At 39.2% G+C, this 24,058-nt stretch overlaps 1 protein-coding gene across 3 annotated transcripts in view; it reads left to right on the top strand.

The window, feature by feature from the left end:
- The window catches only part of LOC150078525 (mitochondrial 10-formyltetrahydrofolate dehydrogenase), a 910,691-nt gene that overhangs the window by 264,267 nt on the left and 622,366 nt on the right, over window positions 1-24,058 (top strand). The window lies entirely within an intron of this gene.

Below are 24,058 nucleotides of genomic sequence, written 5' to 3'. Positions count from 1 at the left end.
TTCCGCCTTTGCGATGTTTTGTATGACGATTGAAATGCAGCGATTCCATGACCATTATTGGCCTCGTGGTCCTCTGTCGATATGGGGCATGATGGTCAGTCTATTCTATTTTATTTTAGTTTATTTTGATTTTGTTATCGTTTGGTAGTTCCTTTAACCCTCTTTGGGTGATATTTCACGTCTTTCGGAACTGGTACCTCTCGGGGGGGGTACCGCTAAATTAATAACTAATTGGCATTATTCTAAAATTTGTATAGTTTTTGTTAATTGGATTTAAAGATTGAAATTATATTAGGGTTTCTGGGCTACTATTTATATCTATTCTTTCTTTTCGTTCGATTGTTTATTTGGGTTATTTTTATGTTAATTTTCGCTCTACAGTTTTTGCCATACTACTGGCTTATGTTTTATTTAATTTAAAATAATGGATATATATATATATATATATCCAATATTTTAAATTAAATAAAATAAAACATAAGCCAGTAGTATGGCAAAAACTGTAGAGCAAAAATATATATATATATATATATATTATTGGATATATATATATATATATATATATATATATATATATATATATATCCAATATTTTAAATAAAATAAAATAAAACATAAGCCAGTAGTATGGCAAAAACTGTAGAGCAAAAATTAACATAAAAATAACCCAAATAAACAAACGAACAAAAAGAAAGAATAGATATAAATAGTAGCCCAGAAACCCTTGTATAATTTCGAACTTTAAATCCAATTAACAAAAACTATACAAAATTTAGGATAATGCCAATTACATATTAATTTAGCGGTACCCCCACCCCCCCCGAGAGGTACCAGTTCCGAAAGACGTGAAATATCACCAAAAGAGGGTTAAAGGAACTACCAAACGATAACAAAATCAAAATAAATTAAAATAAAATAGACTGACCATCATGCCCCATATCGACAAAGGACCACGAGGCCAATAATGGTCATGGAATCGCTGCATTTCAATCGTTATACAAATCGGCGCCATGGTGAAAAGATCGAAGTACCAATTCACCCTCCCTCCTCCCATCGATCCACCAATGCAGAGGATTTGCACAGCGGTGGTCCTTATGCAGCGAAAAATAAATTATAGAACAGACAACACTCTAGAGCAGAGCCACACCACTGACATACTGTAAGCTGAATCAGCTTATATAGAAGAAAAAAGGAAAATAGATGGCGGCACAGGCATTGCTAAATTAGCATATCGACCCATTACTATTGAATTATATTAAGTGTTGATGAAAGTTAAATTATAATAAAATGAATAAATAATTAAGCATTCATTAGAAGCAGCAACTTGCAATTCCTCCATATGAAGCCGAAATATATACTATCATTAAATATTAACATAAGTTAAATTATAATAAAGTGAATAAATAAATAAATAAATAATTAAGCATTCATTAGAGGCAGCGACATGCAATTCCTCCATATGAAGCTGAAATACATCCAATATTTTAAATTAAATAAAATAAAACATAAGCCAGTAGTATGGCAAAATAAATAAATAATTAAGCATTCATTAGAGGCAGCGACATGCAATTCCTCCATATGAAGCTGAAATACATCCAATATTTTAAATTAAATAAAATAAAACATAAGCCAGTAGTATGGCAAAAACTGGCTTATGTTTTATTTTATTTAATTTAAAATATTGGATGTATTTCAGCTTCATATGGAGGAATTGCATGTCGCTGCCTCTAATGAATGCTTATTTATTTATTTATTCACTTTATTATAATTTAACTTATGTTAATATTTAATGATAATATATATAGATAGATAGATATACACTTCATGGAGCATCAAAGTACACATAAGTATATCAAAGTAACAAAGTTCAGTAAATCCTCCCTATTTGCGGTATCTGTATTCGGGGTTTCGCGTATTTGCTGTTGCTGATTTAATATAAAATGAAACCTAAAAAAATGTGAATTTTAAAGTGGCGTGAGCATTTTCCGCCATAAAAAACATGGGCATGGCTAAAGTTATCTTTCCCTGTAAAAACAGTGCTCAGTGGGTGGGGGGAGAGGGGTGACAAAATCGAAAGCTTGGATGTTTCTCGCTAATCCTTGTTCAATATGTGTTATGCGCTTGTCATGGAAGGTGTCGTCATTTGCTTTTAATTTATATGCTGATAAATTGAATAAATTTATCAATTTATAAATTGATATGCTTACAAAAGTTATAAATCTACCGTTTTGCAGTGTGGTGCAGACTTTTTCGAGTGTGTTAACGGAAGAAAGTGCCTTTATTGTGGACAAGTTATTTCTAACCTGTACAAAAATGTGGCTACGAATAACAAGAGAAATGTGAAAAGATTAAAGGTGATGACATTAGCGAATAAAATTGAGTTATTAAAAAAAATTTCTAATGGTGAAAGTGTCTACTCAGTGGAAAACCATTATAAAATCAATGAGTCAACGGTACAATCAATCAAAAAATCGGAAGAAAAAATCCGCCGTAGTGTCCGTGAAAACGCGCTAATTGCTTCAAAATTTGCTCTGTAACTCGTGATGTTAAATTAGAAAAAATGGAAAAAGCTTTAAATTTGTGGATAGAAGACTGAACTCAAAATAAAATTCCAATAAGTTCACTCATCATTCGTGAAAAGACAAAACTCCTTTATTCGTGAAAAGACAAAACTCCTTTATCAACACTTTAGTGAAACTGGTGATAGCACTGGCGGGATAAGTTTTTTAGCTAGCAAAGGTGCTGGTTTGAAAGATTTGTTCGAAATTTCTAATAAATATTGTTTTTAATATTAAATTGTTTCTTATTTTCATTTCGATGCTGTATGCTTGCATTTCACTATGTTACTGTCTATGTACATAGTAATATTATGAAAGTACATATAATACATACATAGACAAAATTTTAGACTAGTTTTTCCTTATAGATTTCATACTTTGGAACTAGCTGAATGAAAGTGACAGTGGTTTCCCCAAGAGCATTGTCACACAAAAGTACAAAATTTCACCACATTAAAAATAAGGATTGTTTGGCAGGTAGTGTCTGATGATGCTGCGAGAGAATGTTGCAGAAAGTAATCCAGGCTTTTGTGTTTTCAGTATTCACCACATTTCTCAGGAATGTAACCCCTGCGAATAGCGGGGGTTTACTGTACATCAGAGTGCATACCCTTTCTTATTTTGCATATATATATATATATATATATATGTATGTACTTTGATGCTCCATGAAGTTGTCATCATAAAGATCATGTTCTTGAACAGGTTCTTTATGCTGATAACTTCTACTCTAATATGTCACTATCTCGGGAGCTACTGTGAAGAGGAACATTTCTCTGTGGCACTGTTAGGAGCAGCATCCAGAAAGAGTGTCCACCCAGAAATAGTTGTGAAGCCTAAGCTTCACAGCTATTTCTGAGCGGTCACTATACAGGAAGGAATGTGAAGCCTAAGCTTCAAAGCTATACAGGAAGGAATTTTAGCACTGCAAAATAAAAATGAAGTGAAAGTGATGACATGATCAGATGAGTGAGCAGTAACCATATCATGAATACTACTTGCAAGAGCCAACAGCATAGTAGTTGAAACTACACAGAAATACAGAGGTGGGCTAGTGGTGAAAAAAAATTCTGATGTTGTGGTTTGCTACAATATTGTCAAAAAAGTTTACTTTGTCTGACAATAAAGTTTAATTTCAGCATCGTACTACTGAAGCCTTTGAAAGGCTGAAATGGTATAGACAACTTGTAGCAGAAATAAAAGATTTTTCTGAGCTGGAAATTTTTCAATTTTGAGAAGCAGTCATAAAACAACCTTTGAATGAAAGTGACAGCGGTTTTCCCAAGAGCATTGTCACACAAAAGTACAAAATTTCACCACATTAAAAATAAGGATTGTTTGGCAGGTAGTGTCTGATGATGCTGCGAGAGAATGTTGCAGAAAGTAATCCAGGATGAGTAGGGATAAAAGCAGCTAATGTTAAATCAAGAAGGCAACAACATATTGTGAAGTCAGTGAAAAGGATAGTCTCTGGGCAGTTTTCTTTTGTGTGATGTCATATACTGAAAGTAAACACTGAGTACATGACATTTAAATTGAAAATGTTCTTTGAACCGGAAATATGCATTTTTGGTCCACAAGATGCTTCCTGGCTATCTGTTATGGACATCCATTCTTTCTAGATATCATAGAGCAGTAACATTATGCTTATGTTAATTAGTTTTCTTTAACTGTAGTAATAGTACCTAAGTATCATTACAAAATCTGCTCTCAATTTTCCATCTACATTTTTAAATGCCTTCAGAAACATCAGTGATGATTATGTAATGATTATGTAGTTAGATTTCATTCTGGTGTGCAAACCAATTGTTCCCTAGTGTCAATTTTTGAAACCAATATTAATTTTCACTTAAAATTTTGGCATGCATTGGATAGTGTCTTTACCAGATTTAATATTCTTCTAATTCCACCTATAGCCAGCTGTTGTGATGCACATTAATGATAACTGCTGTGTATATATTTTATTGTAAAATTCCAAAATGCAGTAAATCCTATGATTTACCAATTCACTTTGGTAAAAGGCCAAAATTCAGAATTTTCACTAAAGCAAAATTGTAAAAAATTTGAAATATTAAGCCTGAAATGTTAAAAAAGGTTTCATACCAATGGTTCATTTATTTTTATGATTTTTAATGTGTGTGTGTGTGTGTGTGTGTGTGTGTGGTGGGAGAGACATAGATGATTCCCTTCTAACACCGTGACTTAAATCATTCATGGAAAGGGAACATGGTTTACAGAGAGAAAGAGAGTTATATGGAAAGTTTTTGAGCTGATGTTGTATAAACTTGCTTTTTTGTATCTTTTGCCATGATTAATGCTGAAATTAATATACACACTTTTATTTATTTATTATTATTAGTTTTTATTTATGAAAACCCCAAACACGAGAGTTATTACAACCCATACTATGTAGCACAGGTCATGGGTTGAAGGTTGACAAGAAGAAAGAAGGTATTTGTGGATATTAGACTTCATGTTTATTGCAATTTTCAGGAAATGTGTATGAAGGAAGGTTTTTCCAGAAAACGGAAGATGAATGAAAGAACGAGGAAGAAGAGAAGTTGGTTCTGTGAGTTTTATGTTGGGCAGAGAGAGAGAGAGAGAGAGAGAGAGAGAGAGAGAGAACAGGAATTATAGAAACCAATTCAGAAAAATAGTGCTCACGAGAGTATCTATAGAAAAGGCATGCAGCAGAAACAGAATGTCTTTGAGAAAGAGTGGTGAGATGCTTTTAGAGATGAGTTGTTAATTACAGTAAAAATCAATGCTTAAATGCGGGAGATCAGCATTTAAGTAATTGGTAGGGGATATCAGAGAAGTTGAAAGCTTTTTGTGTAGGCAAGGTTTCTCAAACTGGAAGGTGGAATGCAATGTGCTGTCATCAGCAAAAGTATGGATAGGATTTCGGGTCAATGGAAGAAGGTCATTAATATACAAGAGGAAAAGAAATGGATTAAGAACTGAACCTTGAGGAACACTAGCATTAGTGGAGACGTTAGAAGACAGAGACCCATCTAACATCACTCGCAGTGAGTAGTCAGAGAGAAAGCTGGATATCCAATTACAAAAAACAGTTGGCAAACCATAAGATGGAAGCTTATTTAGAAGATCTTTTTGCCAAACATGATCAAAAGCCTTTGAAATGTCAGGACCAACTGCTTGAATTTCACCAAACATTTTCATTAAATTTATCCGTGTAAGGGTAACATAAGCCAGAAAATCACTAATTGATTGAAACTGACAGAATCAATACTGGTGATCGTTCATCAGATAGGTTTCTAATAGTGTAAGCATTGGCAGTTAGTTGATTTCTCCATTACTTCAGAGAGAGAGAGAGTAGAAGTTAATGCGGGACAGTAATTGAATCTGAGGGAAATGGCACCCATTTCAGAAACTTCCTGGATATGAGCAAATTTCCAAGCAGAAGGAAAAACACCCTTTGCAATAAGAAAGTGAAAAAAAGGTGGCAAAGAACAGGAGTAAGTTCAGGAGCACAGGTTTTGAGAACAAGTGGAGAAATACCATCAGGACATGGAGCTTTCTTAATGTCAAGATTGATCAAAATCCTTCTGACCTCATTTAGATGGAAAACCATAGGAGTTATTGAATGGAGTGTTCTGGGAAAGGTGGGAGGTGATTTACCAAGGTCACCAATACAGAAGTTGGAAAAAAAATAGGATGCTAGCAGATCAGCTTTATCTTTGGCTGAAGTGGCAATAGAACTATCTGGTTTGACAGAGGTGGGTACCGAGATAAGAAAAAGTTGTGGCCAATGGCTTTGGCAAGAGATCAGAATGCTCAACTACCGTTAGGGCAAGAAGCAAGTTTTCTACTCTAAGCCTGTTCAAAATCGAGTTTGGATCGATTAATTGTTACGACATTTGGTGTAGACAGAATATGAACCTGGAGATTTGGAAATAAGCCAATTACGATATGCCACATTCTTATCTTGAACAGCATTAGCACGTTTGTTGCAAAACTAAGTTTAAGATAAAGGATGAGATTTTAAGGTGGAGTGTGAAATGAAGGATTCTATCCCAACAAGAACAATTTTGCTGACATGATCTGAGCAAACATTGACGATGAAGATTTGCTGTGCTATCGAGGCAGTGTTAGGTGGGTCGAAAACTACTAGCTTGGGGGGAGACAAAGACCAATAGATTGACAGTAGCCAATGGCAGAGGTGAAAGAGATTCTTGCACTGCTTCTATTAGAATGAGCAGAAGCCTGAAAAACACGATGCATGATATTTCAGAGACTGCTGGGAGCCATTGCGGTACAAGTAAACACATGGGTTGTGTTAGGGTAGCTAAGAATAGAAATAGGTGCAGGTATACTTGCGTGTACACCAATGCTAGGAGTTTAGTAAATAAATTTGATGAATTTGAGGTATTGCTCAAAACATCAAAGGCAGATATTGTTGGGATATCAGAGACGTGGTGTCACACAGATATAAGGGATGCAGAACTGCAATTTGGGGAGTACAACGTCTACAGAAAGGATAGACAGGATAGGAAGGGGGGAGGGGTTATGCTATTAGTTAAGAAACACATAAAAACCAAGGAAGTGAAGCCAGTCGACATCGCCGGACAGTGCAGTGTTGAGTCAATTTGGTGTGACATAAGCATTGGGAGATCAAAATTGAGAGTAGGAGTGTGCTATAGGCCTAATGACTCTGATGAGTATAATAAGAAATTGTACAGGGAAATAGAGTGGGCCAGTAAATCAGAGAGTCTTATAATGGGGGATTTTAATTTCCCAGATATTGACTGGAATTTGTGGGTTGGTCACTCACACACTAGCAAGGCTTTTGTGGATTTATTGGATGATTGTTTTCTGTATCAGCATGTTCGGGAGGCAACTAGAGGGAGTAATACTCTGGATTTGATTATCAGTAGTGATTCTTCATGCACTAAGAATCTGCAGATAAATGAACCACTAGGTGGCAGTGATCACAGTGTGCTGAAGTGGGATTTACTCAAAGAGGTGACTACCATTAGGGGTAAAGGGAAGGGTTATTGCTTCCGTAAAGGCGACTAAGATGGACTGAGACAGTATTTAAATTCTATACAGTGGGACCAACTGGTGATGTTGCCAACAGCAAATTCAAAATGGGAAGCATTCAAAGAACTTATCTTGGAAGCTACTAGACTTTACATACCAACTAAGAAATATTGTTCAAGGTTTAGGCCAAAATGGATGTCAGATGAACTAATGAGGCATATGGCAGAGAAGAAAAATGCATGGTATACTTACAAATTAACACATGACACAGAAGCCTATGATAGATACAAGTTGATATGCAACCAAGTTACAAAGGAGGTTAGGCAGGCGAAGGCAGATTACGAGAAATCCTTGACAAGGGATGCAAAGAAAAACAGCAAAGAGTTCTTTACTTATGTAAACTCTAGAAGGAAGGGGATGAATCAGATTGGTCCACTTGATATTGATGGGTCAACTGTTGATGATCCTGCGCAGGTAGCTAACAAACTAAATGAATATTTTGCATCGACATTCACACATGAGGAGTTATTCAGCGAGGCGAATGCCAGAGGTGTATTCAACTCTAGTAGTAAGCTACAGAATCTTGAAATAACTGTGAGTAAAGTGGAGGAGAAACTGTTGAAGATAAACACAAGAAAGGCACCCGGGATTGATGGATCTATCCAGTTATATTAAAGGAGGCAGCAAAGGAAGTAAGCAAACCCTTAGCCATAATTATGAGAGCTTCCTTGGACTCAGGGGAGGTACCCATAGACTGGAAATATGCAAATGTGACCCCAATTCACAAAGGAGGATCAAAGGCTGACACAAGTAATTATAGACCTGTGAGCTTAACTTCTGTTCCAGGAAAATTAATGGAGGCACTGGTTAAAGAAGCACTGCAGGATCATTTAGAAAAGACTTCAGTTATAGCTCGGACTCAGCATGGTTTTGTTAAGGGGAAGTCTTGCCTGACCAATTTGATTGGATACTATGATGCAGTCACAAAAGAACTGGATGCAGGGAATAGCTTTGATATTATATACTTGGACCTTAGAAAGGCTTTTGATACTGTTGCACATGGAAGACTGCTACACAAATTGGAGCAGTGTGACATTGGAGGCAAATTGCTGCTATGGATAAAGGGGTGGTTGAGGGGGAGAAGACAGAGAGTGGTAATCAATGGACACTGCTCATCGTGGACTAATGTTATTAGTGGAGTCCCTCAGGGTTCAGTGTTGGGTCCATTATTGTTTTCTGTATTTATAAATGATATTGATGATGGTATATCAAGTTTAATATCCAAGTTTGCAGATGATACAAAGGTTGGCAGGGTTGTCAAGGACACTACTGACACTATGCTACTGCAACAGGATCTGGAAAGGTTGAGCAGATGGGCTGAGAGGTGCAAATGAAGTTTAACATTGACAAATGTAAAGTGCTACACATGGGAAACAGCAACCCCAGAGCAACGTATCAACTCTGTGGTACTACACTGACAGTGGTAGAGAATGAAAGGGACTTGTGGGTGGTTGTGCAGGCAGATATGAAGTTCTCTGAGCAGTGCAGGCGGGCTGCAAGAGTAGCTCATGGAGTATTGTCAATGATATACAGGAATTTTTCCAGCATGGATAAGGAAGTGATTATTCCCTTGTATAAGGCAATGGTCAGGCCACACCCAGAGTACTGTATACAGGTCTGGAGGCCTCATTTCAAGAAGGAAATAGAGCTGCTGGAACGAGTACAGAGAAGGGCAACAAGATTAGTGAATGGAACAAAGGGGTGCTCTTACGAAGAAAGGCTTAAGTTTTGGAAAAAATACAGTGTCTGGAGACTAGGCACCAGCGAGGTGATCTGATAGAGATGTATAAAGCCTTGAATGGTTTGAGCATGCTCAATGCTGATGGGATTCTTCCTCTAGCTCAGAAGAATCACCTGAGAGGGCATAAATTCAAATTGAGGAAAGACAGATGTAGGATAGACGTGCGGAAATTTGCCTTCAGCCAGCAGGTGGTTGGTTGGTGGAACAGACTTCCATCCATTGTAGTGGAGGTTGATAGCCTAAATATGTTTAAGGCTCAGCTGGACAGGTATTTTGAACGAACAGAGGGGTGAAGTGGAAGTGGTTTTTTTTTTTTTTTTTTTTTGGCTGATGCTGCATAAGCTAAGCTTGCTTTCTTGCATCAAATGCCTCTACTAATGCTAATGCAAATGCTAAAGATTTCGAACAGTAATCCTACCAAGGAAAAGAAGAAAAGAAATTTTGCAGATAATCCTATTTTGCCTTCTTGTAATGCCAAAACATTATGTGGTTGAAATTGGCCACGAGAGAAAGGCTCCATTGGAGAAGACCATCACCAAGGTGTGATCTGAGGTGTATAGAGGATCACTCACTAAACAGTGTACTTAGAAGGGTTGTTTGTGAGGAAAAAGATCAATCATGTTGGCTGCATGTTTAGAATTGTCTGGTCTTCTGGTAGGTAAATGAGCAATCTGTGTGAGATCTTTAGTAATTGCAAAAACCTCAGCATCTCGACCAACTGGATCCGTGTGACTAGAAAATGGAAACCAGCAGGAATTGTGAATATTGAAATCACCAAAGAAAATTACCTCACTGTTAGGAAAATTGGACTGAAGAAAGTCAAGTTTAAAAGAGAGGATGTTAAAGAGTTCCAAGTGATTAGTGGAGTTGCGAGAAATAGAGAGGCAACTGATGAATTTGACAGAATGTTAGCATTAGCATTAGTAGAGGCATATGATGTGCAGCATCATCCAAAAAAAAAAAAAAAAAAAAAAAAAAAACAAACCCACTCCCATCTCACCCCCCTGTTCGTTTGAAATACCTGTCCAGCTGAGCATTAAATTTATTTAGGCTATCAACTTCCACAACAAGAGATGGAAGTCTGTTCCACCAACCAACTACCCGTTGGCTAAAAAGCAAATTTCCGCTCATCTATCCTACCTCTGTCTTTCCTCAATTTGAATTTATGCCCTCTCAGGTGATCATTCTGAGCAAGAGGAAGAATCCCATCAGCATTGAGCATACTCAAACCATTCAAGGCTTTATACACCTCTATCAGATCACCTCGCTGATGCTTAGTCTCCAGACACTGTAATTTGCAAAACTTAAGCCTTTCTTCATAAGAGCAATCCTTTGTTCCATTCACTAATCTTGTTGCCCTTCTCTGTACTCGTTCCAGCAGCTCTACATCTTTCTTGAAATGAGGCCTCCAGGCCTGTATACAGTACTCTAGGTGTGGCCTGACCATTGCCTTATATAAGGGAATAATCACCTCCTTATCCCTGCTAGAAAAATTCCTATATATCATTGACAATACACCATGAGCTACTCTTGCAGCCCGTCTGCACTGCTCAGAGAACTTCATATCTGCCTGCACAACCACCCCCAGGTCCCTTTCATTCTCTACCACTGTCAGTGTAGTACCACAGAGTTGATACGTTGCTCTGGGGTTGCTGTTTCCCATGTGTAGTACTTTACATTTGTCAATGTTAAACTTCATTTGCCACCTCTCAGCTCATCTGCTCAACCTTTCCAGATCCTGTTGCAGCAGCATAGTGTCAGTAGTGTCCTTGACAACCCTGCCTACCTTTGTATCGTCTGCAAACTTCGACATTAAGCTTGATATACCATCATCAATATCATTTATAAATACAAAAAACAACACTGAACCCTAAGGGACTCCAATAATAACATTAGTCCACGATGAGCAGTATCCATTGATTACCACTCTCTGTCTTCTGCCCCTCAACCATCCCTTTATCCATAGCAGCAATTTGCCTCCAGTACCACATTGTTCCAATTTGTGCAGCATTCTTCCCGGTGCAACAGTATCAAAAGCCTTTCTAAGATCCAAGTATATAATATCAAATTATTCCCTGCATCCAGTTGTTTTGTGACTGCATCATAATCAAATTGGTGAGACAAGACTTCCCCTTAACAAAACCATGCTGTGTCCGAGCTATAACTGAAGTGTTGTCTAGATGATCCTGTAGTGCTTCTTTAACCAATGCCTCCATTAATTTTTCTGGAACAGAAGTTAAACTCACAGGTCTATAATTACTTGTGAGCCTTTTATGCTCCTTTGTGAATTGGGGTCACATTTGCACATCTGCAGTCTATCTGTACCTCCCCTGAGTCCAAGGAAGCTCTCACAATTATAGCTAAGGGTTTGTTTACTTCCTTTGCTGCCTCCTTTAATATAACTGGATAGATCCCATCAACCCTGGGTGCCTTTTTTATGTTTATCCTCAAAAATTTTCCTCCACTTTCCTCTCAGTTATTATAAAATTATCTAGCTCACTGTCAGCATTTGCTTCACCTCTGGCATTCCCCTTTCTGAATAACTCATGTGTGAATATAGATGCAAAACATTCGTTTAGTTTGTTAGCCACCTGAGCAGGATCATCAACAGTTGAACCATCAAAATCCAGACCAATCTGATTCGTCCCTTTCCTTCTAGAGTTTACATAGGTAAAGAACTCTTTGTTGTTTTTCTTTGCATCCTTTGCCAAGGATTTCTCATAATCTGCCTTTACCTGCCTAATCTCCATGTGACTTCATTCCAGACCAGCTTTTATTTATCATAGGCTTCCATAGGTCACCCATTAATTTATATGTATCCCATGAATTTTTAATCTCTGACATGTCTCATCGGTGCCTCCGTAGCCAGGTGGGCAGGAGCAGCAGTGCATAGCACACGCTTCTTGATTAGACTGGGTTCGAGCTCATGTCCACCAAATACGGAGGATGCGGAAAGGTCAGGGAATGACCACTGCATATCTCCGGAGCAATACGGCCTTAGTTGCTAATGCTCCTTAAAACCAAATAACAACAACAATATGTCTCATTAGTTCATCTAACATCCATTATTAGGCCTAAACTTTGAACAGTATTTCTTAGTTGGTAAGTAAAGCCTAGTAGCTTTCAAAATAAATTCTTTGAATAGTTCCCATTTTGAATTTTCTGTTGGTCCCACTGTATGAGAATTTAAATACTGTCTCAGAACATCGTAGTCGCCTTTACAAAAACCCTTCCCTTTACCCCTGATGGCAGTTACCTCTTTGAGTAAATCTAACTTTAGTACACTGTGATCACTGCCACCTAGTGGTTCTTAATGCATGAAGAATCACTACTGATAATCAGATCAAGAGTATTACTCACTCTAGTTGCCTCCCGAACATGCTGCTGTAGAAAACAATCATCCAATAAATCCACAAATCCTTGCTAGTGTGTGAGTGACCAATCCACAAATTCCAGTCAATATCTGGAAAATTAAAATCCCCCATTATAAGTCTCTCTAATTCATTGGCCCACTCTATTTCCCTGTACCATTTCTTTTTATACTCATCAGAGTAATTAGGCCTATAGCACACTCTCTCAATTTTGATCTCCCAATGCTTATGTCACACCAAACTGACTCGAAATTGCACTGTCCAGCGATGTCATCTTGCTTCAATTCCTTGGATTTTATGTTATTAGTGGAGTCCCTCATGGTTCAGTGTCGGGTCCATTGTTGTTTTCTGTATTTATAAATGGTATTGATGATGGTATATCAAGCTTAATGTCCACGTTTGCAGACGATACAAAGTTTGGCATGGTTGTTAAGGGCACTACTGACAGTACGCTGCTGGCAACAGGATCTGGAAAGGTTGAGCAAATGGGCTGAGAGGGGGCAAATGAAGTTTAACATTGACAAGTGTTAAGTACTAAATATGGGAAACAGTAGCCCCAGTGCAACGTATCGACTCTGTGGTAGTTCACTGACAGTGTGCATAGTGTTGGGGGATAGGCACTTCCGGTGGTTTCCCACATCTGCGGCATATGAATTCTGTGGAGACAAACAGTATCATTGTGAAAGCCAGAAAAATTTTTTGTGTTGTAAATGAAGTATTGTGCTGGGTTCTTTTGGGTTTCCCGGCTTTTGGCCGCAGGGCCCCATGGTGGGACCCCACGTTGCCCGCACACACCACTAGGAGGTAGCCAGGCTGCCCATAATTCTCTTGCTAGTCTCCTTCAGGTCGCCTGAGCTTCCTGAAAAGAGACCAAGTAAAAAAAAAAAAAAAAAAAATTAGGTTACAGGGTGTACCAGAGAGGGTAATGGAAAGGAGGTATAGACAGAGCGATGGAGGATGCAAGGGAAGGCATCCTCCACAGGTAGTGGGAATTCGGAATTCTCCGACCTAAGCAGAAGTGGAAGAAGAGGCCCCTCGAGAGGGTGGGAAGACAATCACGTATCAAGAGAGACATGGATGAAACAATTCAAGTGACCTGAATGTCAAGTTCAGTAGCTAGATGTGGTCACAATCTTGGTGAAGATGTTCAGTATATGATAAAAGGGTGTTGATCAATGTGCATCAGTTCCAGGATGTTGTACCAGTGATCTTCTTTTGGTGAAGAGATCATGGGTGAAAGCAGAGAAAGCATGGTACTGGTCTTCCTCATTGATCAGAAAATGTTCATTTCCTCGAGGCAAGGCATGTATTTTTGATATGGGAACGTTCGCAGGTCCTCGTAGAGCGGGCAAACATAGAATTGGTGATCCCAGTCTTCGTTTTCACCACAAAGACAGTGAGGGGTCATCCACGATGTTCATAGAGGCAAGTTTGTGATTTATTGATCCATGGCCTGTAATCAGGAAAGTGGTATATTACCCTGGGCTGTACCATGCTGGAGCTTTAGGGTAGATCTGGACTATTTCAGGTAAGAATTTTGTAGTGATGGAACCTTTGGGGGTGGTATTCCATCTGTTTTGTCAGGCGTTAAGAAGGGAAAGACTGAAAGGCACTTTTTTTCTTCTTTGATGTGTTTGCTGGGTTTGTAGTGAAATTCAGGATGGTGGTAACGAGTCCCTTTACGAACCGGTAGTGCACGCCTTTGCGAATTATCTGCCGGTCCAGAGGGAGAACTCCTGCCAAGATTTGGGGCGCTGGGTTGCTTACTGTGCAGCAGGCACGGGTGATAGTGAGAAAGATATTATGCTGGATGGAGATGAGTTTCCTTTGGTTACGAACAATGAGTGCCCAATGATACCAGACACCTGCACAGTAGGTTATAGTGGGAATAAATACAGCATTGTATAGCCTTTGCAGTGAGCGGCGATTTAGGCTCCAGTCAGACCTGCTGATCCTCACTACCATTGCCGTGTAGTTCCTGACTTTGCGATGAAGGTAGTCTATGTGCGGGTAAAACGTGAGCTTGGGGTCGAGAATTACCCCAAATGTCATTTCAGTTGTCAGTTTGATGGTTCTACCAGCAATTTTAATCTGCGGCGGCCTGCTTATCTGAAGGGTTCCTCTGAGTAGAATTGAAGTAGTTTTCTCAGAGGATATATGGAGTTTATGGAGGCTGGCCCATTCCCGTAAGTTTGTAAGGGCTTCGTTCGCTGTTGTTTCCAGGGAAGCTCAGGAGTTTCCAGTGACTGTCAGTATCAAGTCGTCTGCGAAGGCTTGGGTGGAAACATCCCCCAGGTCTAGGTTCAGGAACTCGTCCATGACCACATTCCATAGGAAAGGACCAAGGACAGAGCCCTGGGGGCATCCTCTGTAGACATTTCTGAAGACTTGTCGATAGGCATTTCTGACTGTAACACTTCTGTTGTGACACTTCTGTTGTGAAGATAGTCCTGTATGCAGCTGTAAAGATTTGCTGGAACGCTAGCTTCTCTGAGTCTTCGTAGTATACTTGGCGACCACAGCAAGTCAAAGGCCCCAGCGAAATCCACTGATATTACTAAGAAGTATTTGGTGGCTGAATTTTTGACTGAATCCGTGAGCTGTTGAAGAGCATCTTCTGCTAAATGGCCAGCCCGAAAACCGAACTGGTTTGGGGACTGGAGATTTGCATTTTTATAGCGTTTTTCCAAACTGGATAAGAGAAGACATTCAAATATTTTTGAAATATTCGAAATAAAACGGGAAGGAGTGCTGTGGGTCTGTATGACCTTGGCTGCTCTGGTGGTTTACTTGGTTCTTCAAAATGAGGCATAGATTGGCCTCTTTCCAGTCATCTGGGAAGAGTCCAACTTCCAGACAGTGGTTGTACAGGCTGAGAAGGAGATTTGATTGCATCTCTGCAAGCTTCTTAATTACTTCTGCCTCAATGAAGTCTAATCCTGGGCTTTTTTTGTTTTTTGTTTTGCCAATGGCAAGTTTTAATTCATCTAAATTGAAAGGCTGTTCTATAGAAGTGGTGCTGTAGGATGCGTTTTCAGAACAGATTTCTTGTTGCTGGCTGGATTGAGGATCTGTGTTTTGTGGGAACAGGGTGTCCAAGATGTTGTTTACTGACTCTTCCCATGTGAAGGTTGTGGTGCCCTGCGGGGTGACTGTAGAGGAGATTACCGCACCCCTGGGGAGCTTGGTCGTAACAATGCGATACACCATTCCCCACGAGGCGCTAATTCTAGTCGTGGAGACCAGGTGCTCCCAAGACTGTTTCTTCTCGTCTCTAATTAAACTAGTGTAGTCATTTCTTAGCCTACAATAGTTCACTGACAGTGGTAGACAATGAAAAGGACCTAGGGGTAATTGTGTAGGCAGATATGAAGTTTTCTGAGCAGTGCAGACGGTCTGTCAGAGTAGCTCATGGTGTCTTGTCATTGATATACAGCAATTTTTCTAGCAGGGATAAGGAGGTGATTATTCCCTTGTATTAGGCAGTGGTCAGGCCACACCTTGAGTACTGTATACAGGTCTGGAGGCCTCATTTCAAGAAGGATGTAGAACTGCTGGAACGAGTACAGTGAATGAAACAAAGGGTTGCTCTTACGAAGAAAGGCTTAAGTTTTGCAAATTACAGTGTCTGGAGACTAGGCACCGGTGAGGTGATCTGATAGAGGTGTATAAAACTTTGAATGGTTTGAGCATGCTCAATGCTGATGGGATTTTTCCACTTGCTCAGTAGGCGCCTCCGTAGCCAGGTGGGAAGGAGCAGCAGTGCGTAGCACAGGCTTCTTGATTAGACCGGGGTTCGAGCCCGTCACCACCAAATACGGAGGATGCGGAAAGGTCAGGGAATGACCACCGCATATCCCGGAGCAATATGGCCTTAGTTGCTAATGCTCCTAAAAACCAAATAAGAAATAAGAATAAGAACCACTTGCTCAGAATAATCACCTGAGAAGGCATAAATTCAAATTGAGGAAAGACAGATGTAGGATAGATGTGCGGAAATTTGCCTTTAGCCAGCGGGTAGTTGGTTGGTGGAACAGACTTCCATCCCTTGTTGTGGAAATTGATAGCGTAAATAAATTCAAGACTCAGTTGGACAGGTATTTCGAACAAACGGTGGGGTGAAATGGGAGTGGTCTTTTTTTTTGGCTGATGCTGCATAATCTTGCTTTCTTGCAGTCATATGCCTATGCTAATGCTAAAAATTCTAATGATAATTGGAAAAGAAGAATATATTTGGCACTCTTTCTAGAAATCAACCAGCTCTGTGCAAGTTTCCAATCAGATGAAAAAAGAGTAAGTTGATGGACTCCTGGGCAATAAGGGGATATAAAAAGGAACACAAAGCAGGAATTAATTCTGGAACCCAAGTTTTTCAGAGCAAGAGGAGAATTATTATCGGCACCTGAGTTTGCTTGCATTGAGATTATTATGATTTTTTTAATTGCTGTTGGAAAACTAGGGCAGATATTGAGTACATTATGATTTATCAATATTATCAATGCAAGGGATCAGTAAGATACTAATGAGTCAATATTATAGTCAACTGCTTGGAATCATCGCGGAACAAGTAAATACAAAGGGTACTAGGAAAGTTTTGCAATATGACACAACAATGAATCACAGGAAGCTGCTTGTTGCTGCATGTTGAGACATGTTCATACGTGCATAGTAGCCGCCGCGCCAAGTCGATGGGCTCAGTTATTCATTAGTAGTGAGAGTGTAAAGTGCTTGCGATGGCATCGTGGTCACGAAATGAGATAAGGACAGTTTTGCGGTATAATTTCATGCGTGGTTTAACCATAGACCAGTGCTTAGAAGAAATGACTCTTGCACTAGATGATGATTGTCCACATCGTACAACGATATTCAGGTGGTATAGAGAATTCCAAAGGGGAAATTTCACTCTGGAGGATTCTGAGAGGCCGGGAAGGCCACGAACGTCAGTTACGGAGGAAAACGTTAATGCTGTGAGGAAAATGCTTGACGTAAACAGGCGAGTGACCTACCAACAGATAGAGGATACTTTGGGCCTAAATGCACCAGCAATTCGTTCGATTCTGCAAGATAATTTGTACATGAAGAAACTTTGTTCTCTCTGGGTGCCGCATCAACTGACTGAAGAGCAGATGACACGACGTGTGACTTGGTGCCGGGAGATATTAAAAAAGTTTGATAAAGGACAATCTCGGTATGTGAACAACATCGTGACAGGTGACGAGACTTGGCTCTATTACGATCTGCCGACCAAGGCTCAAAACAAAGTTTGGGTCTTTGATGATGACGACACACCCGTAATTGTCAGAAAATCCCGATCTGTAAAGAAGAAAATGATAGCTGTATTTTTCAAATCGAGTGGAATTGTGGAACGTGTCGTTTTGGACACGCAGAAGACAGTCACAGCTAAGTGGTATACTGAACAATGCCTGCCTAAAGTCATTGGATCTATGAAGAACCTGCGGCCAAAGTCAAGAATGGACACCTGGTACCTCCATCACGATAATGCTGCCGCTCACCGCGCCAAAGCCTGCACCGAATATTTGACCACGACAGGACTGAAACTTCTCGAGCACACTCCCTACAGTCCAGACCTTGCTCCCTGCGACTTTGCACTGTTCCTGCATGTGAAAATGAAGCTAAAAGGGAGGCGGTTTTCCAGTGATGAGGACCTTCTACGGGCTTGGGACAATGAGTGTGCTTTACTCCCTAGTGAAACTTGGCAGAACTGGTTTAAAGATTGGTTTCGGAGGATGGAGAGGTGTATTGAATGTAGAGGAAATTACTTTGAAAAAATTAAATAAACAAAGCTGTATTGCAAAACTTTCCTAGTACCCTTTGTACATGTGCTTTGTTAGGGTAGCTAAGAATAAGAACAGGTGCATGTATACTTGTGTGGACACCAATGCTAGAAGTTTAGTAAATATATTTGATGAATTTCAGGTGTTTGTGAAAACATCAAAGGCAGATATTGTTGGGATATCAGAGACGTGGTGTCACAGATATACAGAATTGGAATTTGAGGATTAACATGTGTACCAAAAGGATAGGCAGGTAAGAGGGGTTATGCAATTAGTTAAGAAACACAAAATCTAAGGAAGAGCAGCCAGTTGATATGGGTGGACAGTGAGTATTGAATCAGTTTGGGCCGACCGGGCTAGCCGAGTGGGTAAAGTACCTGCCCGGCAACCCAAAGGTCGCGGGTTCGATTCCCGCCTCGGGCTTGGATCAAAGTACTGCAAAAACCTTGGGAGGTGCAATATGGCCACAGAAGCCGATGCGCCAACAACTACCAAATCAAAAAAAAAAAAGAATCAGTTTGGTGTAACATAAGCACTGGGAAAGCAAAATTAAAAGTAGGTGTGGTTTATAGGTCTAATGACTCTGATGAGTATAATGAACAGCTGTACAGAGAAATAAAGTGGGCCATTAAATCAGATTGCATTATAATGGGGATTTTCACTTTCATACTTACACACAAGCAAGGCTTTTATGGATTTATCGGATGATTCTTTTCTACAGCAGTATCTTCAGAAGGCAACCAGTGGAAGTAATACAATTGATCTGATGATCAATAGTGATTCTTCCTGCATTAAAAATCTGCCGATAAAGGAACCACTAGTTGGCAGTGATCACAGTGATCTGATTTGGGATTTACTCAAAGAGTTAACTACCATCAGGATTAAGGGAAGGGTTTTTGATTTAGTATGTGACCACATTGGTGGTCACATACTAAATGTGACTACATTGGTCTGACACAGTTTTTAAATTCTGTACAGTGGTACCAACTAATGATGTTACCAATAGCCAGTTCTAAATGGGGAGCATCCAAAGAATTAATCTTGGAAGCTACTAAATTTTTCATACCAACTAAAAAATATTGTTCAAAGTTTAGACCTAAATGGATGTCAGATGAACTAATGAGACATGTAAAAAAAAAGAAAAATGCATGGGATACATATAAATTAACAGGTGACACAGAAGCCTATGGTAGATATAAGCTGGTCTGTAATCAAGTCACAAAGGTGGCTAGGCAGGCAAAGGCGGATTACGAAAAATCTTTTGAAAAGGATGCAAAGAAAAACAGCAAAGGGTTCTTTACTTATGTAAACTCTAGAAAGTAGGGGATGAATCAGATTGGTCCACTTGATATTGATAGTTCAACTGTTGATGATCCTGCTCAGCTAGCTAACAAACTGAATGAGTATTTCGCATCAACATTTACACATGAGGAGTTATTCAAGGAGGGGAATGCCAGAGGTGTATTAAACTCTGGCGGTGAGCTAAATGAGTTTAAAATAATTGATAGTAAAGTTCAGCGGAATTGTCAAAAATAAACTTAAAGGCACCCAGGGTGGATCGGATCTATCCAGTTATATTAAAGGAGGCAGCAATGGAAGTAAGCAAACCCTTAGCCATAATTATGAAAGCTTCCTATGACTCAGGGGAGGTACCCAAGCACTGGAGATATGCAAATGTGACCCCAATTCACAATGGAGGATCAAAGGATGACACATGTAATTTCAGACCTGTTAGTTTAACTTCTGTTCTAGGGAAATTAATGGAGGCACTGGTTAAAGAAACACTGCAGGATCATTTAGATAAAACTTCAGTTCTAGTTCGGATATAGCATGGGTTTGTTAAGGGGATGTCTTGTCTGACCAATTTGATTGGATACTATGGTGTGCTCATAAAGGAGCTGGATGCAAAGGATAATTTTGATATCTTATACAGGCATACCTCGAATAACGAATAGGATGCGTTCCACGAAATTACTTCGTTTTCAGAGGTAAAAATACTATGGCCAGAATAGGGATACGTTCCTACGTAAAGAAAATGAAAAGCTTTTTTTTCGAACAAAGAAAAGTTTTATTAAATAAACAGTCAACTTACATACAAAGTGAAATCACATTTTAAAATATGAGTCAAAATTGATTGTTATGCTTTTTTCCTCTTTCATTTAGCAATTGCCTATACGGAGTTATTGCATTTAACACTGATCGCTTAACAATAACACTTCTTCCTAAATCAGGATCATTTTCACTAAAAAAATTTGAAACGTTTTCAATGTCATTTAAGCACCTTTTTAAATCTTTGGTTGTTAACACTTTTTTGGCAGGAACTTCTTTAACTTCGTCTTCATTATCTTTGTCTTCGTTGCTAACAAGGTTTTCTAAATCTTCCACTGAAAAACCATCATCTTCTGCATTCAATAAATTTCTAACATCCTCTTCATCGACATTTTCAAAACCTATTGATTGAGCCATCTGGATAACTTCATTTCTGATTTCTTGGATGTTATTTTCTTCTTCTAGTACAACTTCTGGCCATATTTTGTGCCAAACTCCATTTAAGCATTTCTTAGTGACTTCTTTCCAAGAGCTATCAATGTTTTCAATTGCGTTTTTAATGGTGTAATTTTTCCAAAAAGTTTTAACTGTGATTTCCTCTTTATCCTCTAGTTCAGTTAAACTGCTTAATGTTCGACGCAGATAATAAGCTTTAAATGATGCTATTACTCCCTGATCCAATGGTTGAATCAGGGAAGTTGTGTTTTCTGGAAGAAACACAACTTTGACAGGAATGCATGTGTCCAACGTGTTAAGATCAGTAGGATGTCCCGGAGCATTGTCTAACAACAAAAGAGCTTTTTCTTTAAAGTTGTGTTTTTTTGACAATACCATTTTACTTCAGGACAAAAGTGGTTAACAAACCAATCAGTAAATAACTCCTTGGTAATCCACACTTTTCTATTTTCTTTCCATATTACAGGTAAATTCATTTTTATGTTACCATTTAACGCCCTCGGATTTTCTGAATGGTAAACTAATAACAATTTTAATTTATAATCGCCAGAGGCATTTGATCCAAAGAGTAACGTTAAACGGTCTTTGGCTGCTTTGAACCCAGCAGCTGATTTTTCTTCAATAGAAATGAAGCTTTTTGTTGGTAGCCGTTTCCAGAACAAACCGCTTTCGTCAACATTGAACACCAAATTTGGAAAATTTTGACATTCAATTATTTCCTTTAGTTTTTTCTGGAAACTTATTTGCAGCTTCTCCTGTTAATTTTACACTATGAATCCTGGCCCGTTTTTTAAATTTCTCGAACCAACCACGAGAAGCCCCAAAGGTTTCTATAATTTCTTCAGTTTGTTTAGATTTCAGGTGATTAAACTGGAATATTTTTTTTATGTTAAATGGGGCTTGAAATTGCTGTCTTCGTTATCAGGGGTAACGTTAACCGAGGTGTGCCTGTACTTGGATTTTCAGAAGGCTTTTGATACTGTTGCACATGAAAGACTACCGTACAAATTGAAGTAGTGTGGAATTGGGTCAAATTGCTGCTATAGATAATGGGTTGATTGAGTGGGAGAAGACAGACAGAGGGTGGTAATCAATGGACACTGCATTTTGTGGACTAATGTTATTAAAGGAGTTCCCGATAGCTCAGTATTGGGCCGATTGATGTTTTCTGTATTTATTAATGATATTGATGAAGGTATATCGAGCTTAATGTCTAAGTTTGCAGATGATACGAAGGTTGGCAGGGATTTTAATGACAATAATACTGCAACAGGATCTAGAAAAGTTGAGCAGATGGACTGAGAGGTGGCAATTGAAGTTTAACATTGACAAATGTAACGTATTGCATATGGGTATCCGCAGTGTAAAGTATCAACTGTCTGGTACTACACTCAGAGTAGTGCAGAATGAAAATCGTCCGTGGGGTAATTGTCCAGTCAGATATTAAGTTTTATGAGCAGTGCAGACGGGCTGCCAAAGCAGGTTATGGGGTCTTGTGAATGATATACAGGAGTTTTTCCTACATGGATAAGGTGATTATCCCCTTGTATAAGGCAAAGGTCAGGCCACACCTTGAGTACCATATACATGTCTGGAGGACTCATTTTAGGAGGGATGTAGAGCTGATACAACCAGTACAGAGAACGGTGACAAGATTATTAATGAATGGAACAAAGGTTGCTCTTATGAAGAAGGCTTAAAGTTCTGCAAATTAAAGTTCTTCTCTCGTGTCTGGAGACTAGGCACCTGCGAGATGATCTGATTGAGGTGTATAAAGTCTTGAATGGTTTGAGCATTGAATGCTCATCCTGTTTAGATTCTTGGTCTTGTCAAGATTAATCACCTGAGTGGATAGAAATTCAAATTGAGGAAGGACAGTTGTGAAATAGATGTGCCGAAATTAGCCTTTAGCCAGCGGGTGGTTGATTGCTGGAACAAACTTCTATCTGTCATTGTAGAAGGGAAGGTTTTTTTTTTTTTTTTTGGCTGATGCTGTATATTCTTGGTTTCTTGCATCATATGCCTCTACTAATGCTAATTCTAATTTTTGGATATGGTATACACATGGTAAGAATATACCCAGCTCCTTGACATAACATGGCCTTCACAGTGGTCCTTGTATACACACTACTTGGACTCCCTCCATTCATTATCTGGCTGAGTCACAATTTCTTGCTATCTGGTAGCAGGAATTATACACTAGTTGATCAGAGAGCCCTGCTAGAGAGTTACAAACAGGTTAGGCTACATGGGCTATGTAGTGGCCGGCCTGCAAACACTGTTTTAGAGCTGTATCCTTGAATTGAGAGTAAGATTGGATCTTGATGTCCATCATAACTTCAAAAGACAGCTTTGCTCCGGAGACTAAACATGGGCTCCCCACTTCAAGTATGCAATAAGCAGAGTAGTGGTATTGCACCGATTGATAAGAGTCATCTGCCAGCTGTTATTGTCTGGTAACACAGAGAGGTGGCATTCCTTCATGTGGTGTGGTCATCACTCCTTGATTCCTGTTTACATTGGTTTGCACTTGGGTGGCCATCTCTAGTGTACTAGGTGCCGTGTTTCAGGATTTGCGCTTGGGAGTGAGTGTTTACCAGGGTTACTAAAGTTCCACCATCGTGAAGGTGCAAGTAGAGGATATGGCTGTCACAGACCGACCTGACTTTTTGGCCCACTTTATTATTATTATTTATTTTTTTTATGATAAAGTGGGCCAAAAGGTCTGGTTGGTCTGTAACAGCCAAATCCTCTACCTGCACTTCACAATGGTGTTTTGAAATGAGTGTCACCCAAATAATCAGTTCCATTGGCATTTTAGATTCCCAGGTAGCATATGCAACTTGGTACACTTAAGAGAATGTTTCTGATAGCCTCAAGTACCATATGTATGATAAGTGAATGCTCATAAATAACTATGATAAGCTTAAATTCAATAACCCAGGTGATATCTCTCTCTCTCTCTCTCTCTCTCTCTCTCTCTCTCTCTCTCTCTCTCTCTCTCTCTTTTTCTTTGGTCTTGGC

Source organism: Mastigoproctus giganteus, chromosome 11, assembly GCF_048544385.1.
Source record: "Mastigoproctus giganteus isolate SK-2022 chromosome 11, ASM4854438v1, whole genome shotgun sequence".
Taxonomy (NCBI): domain Eukaryota; kingdom Metazoa; phylum Arthropoda; class Arachnida; order Uropygi; family Thelyphonidae; genus Mastigoproctus; species Mastigoproctus giganteus.
Note: the sequence above shows the minus strand (reverse complement) of the source record. Positions and strands in the feature narration are given on the sequence as shown.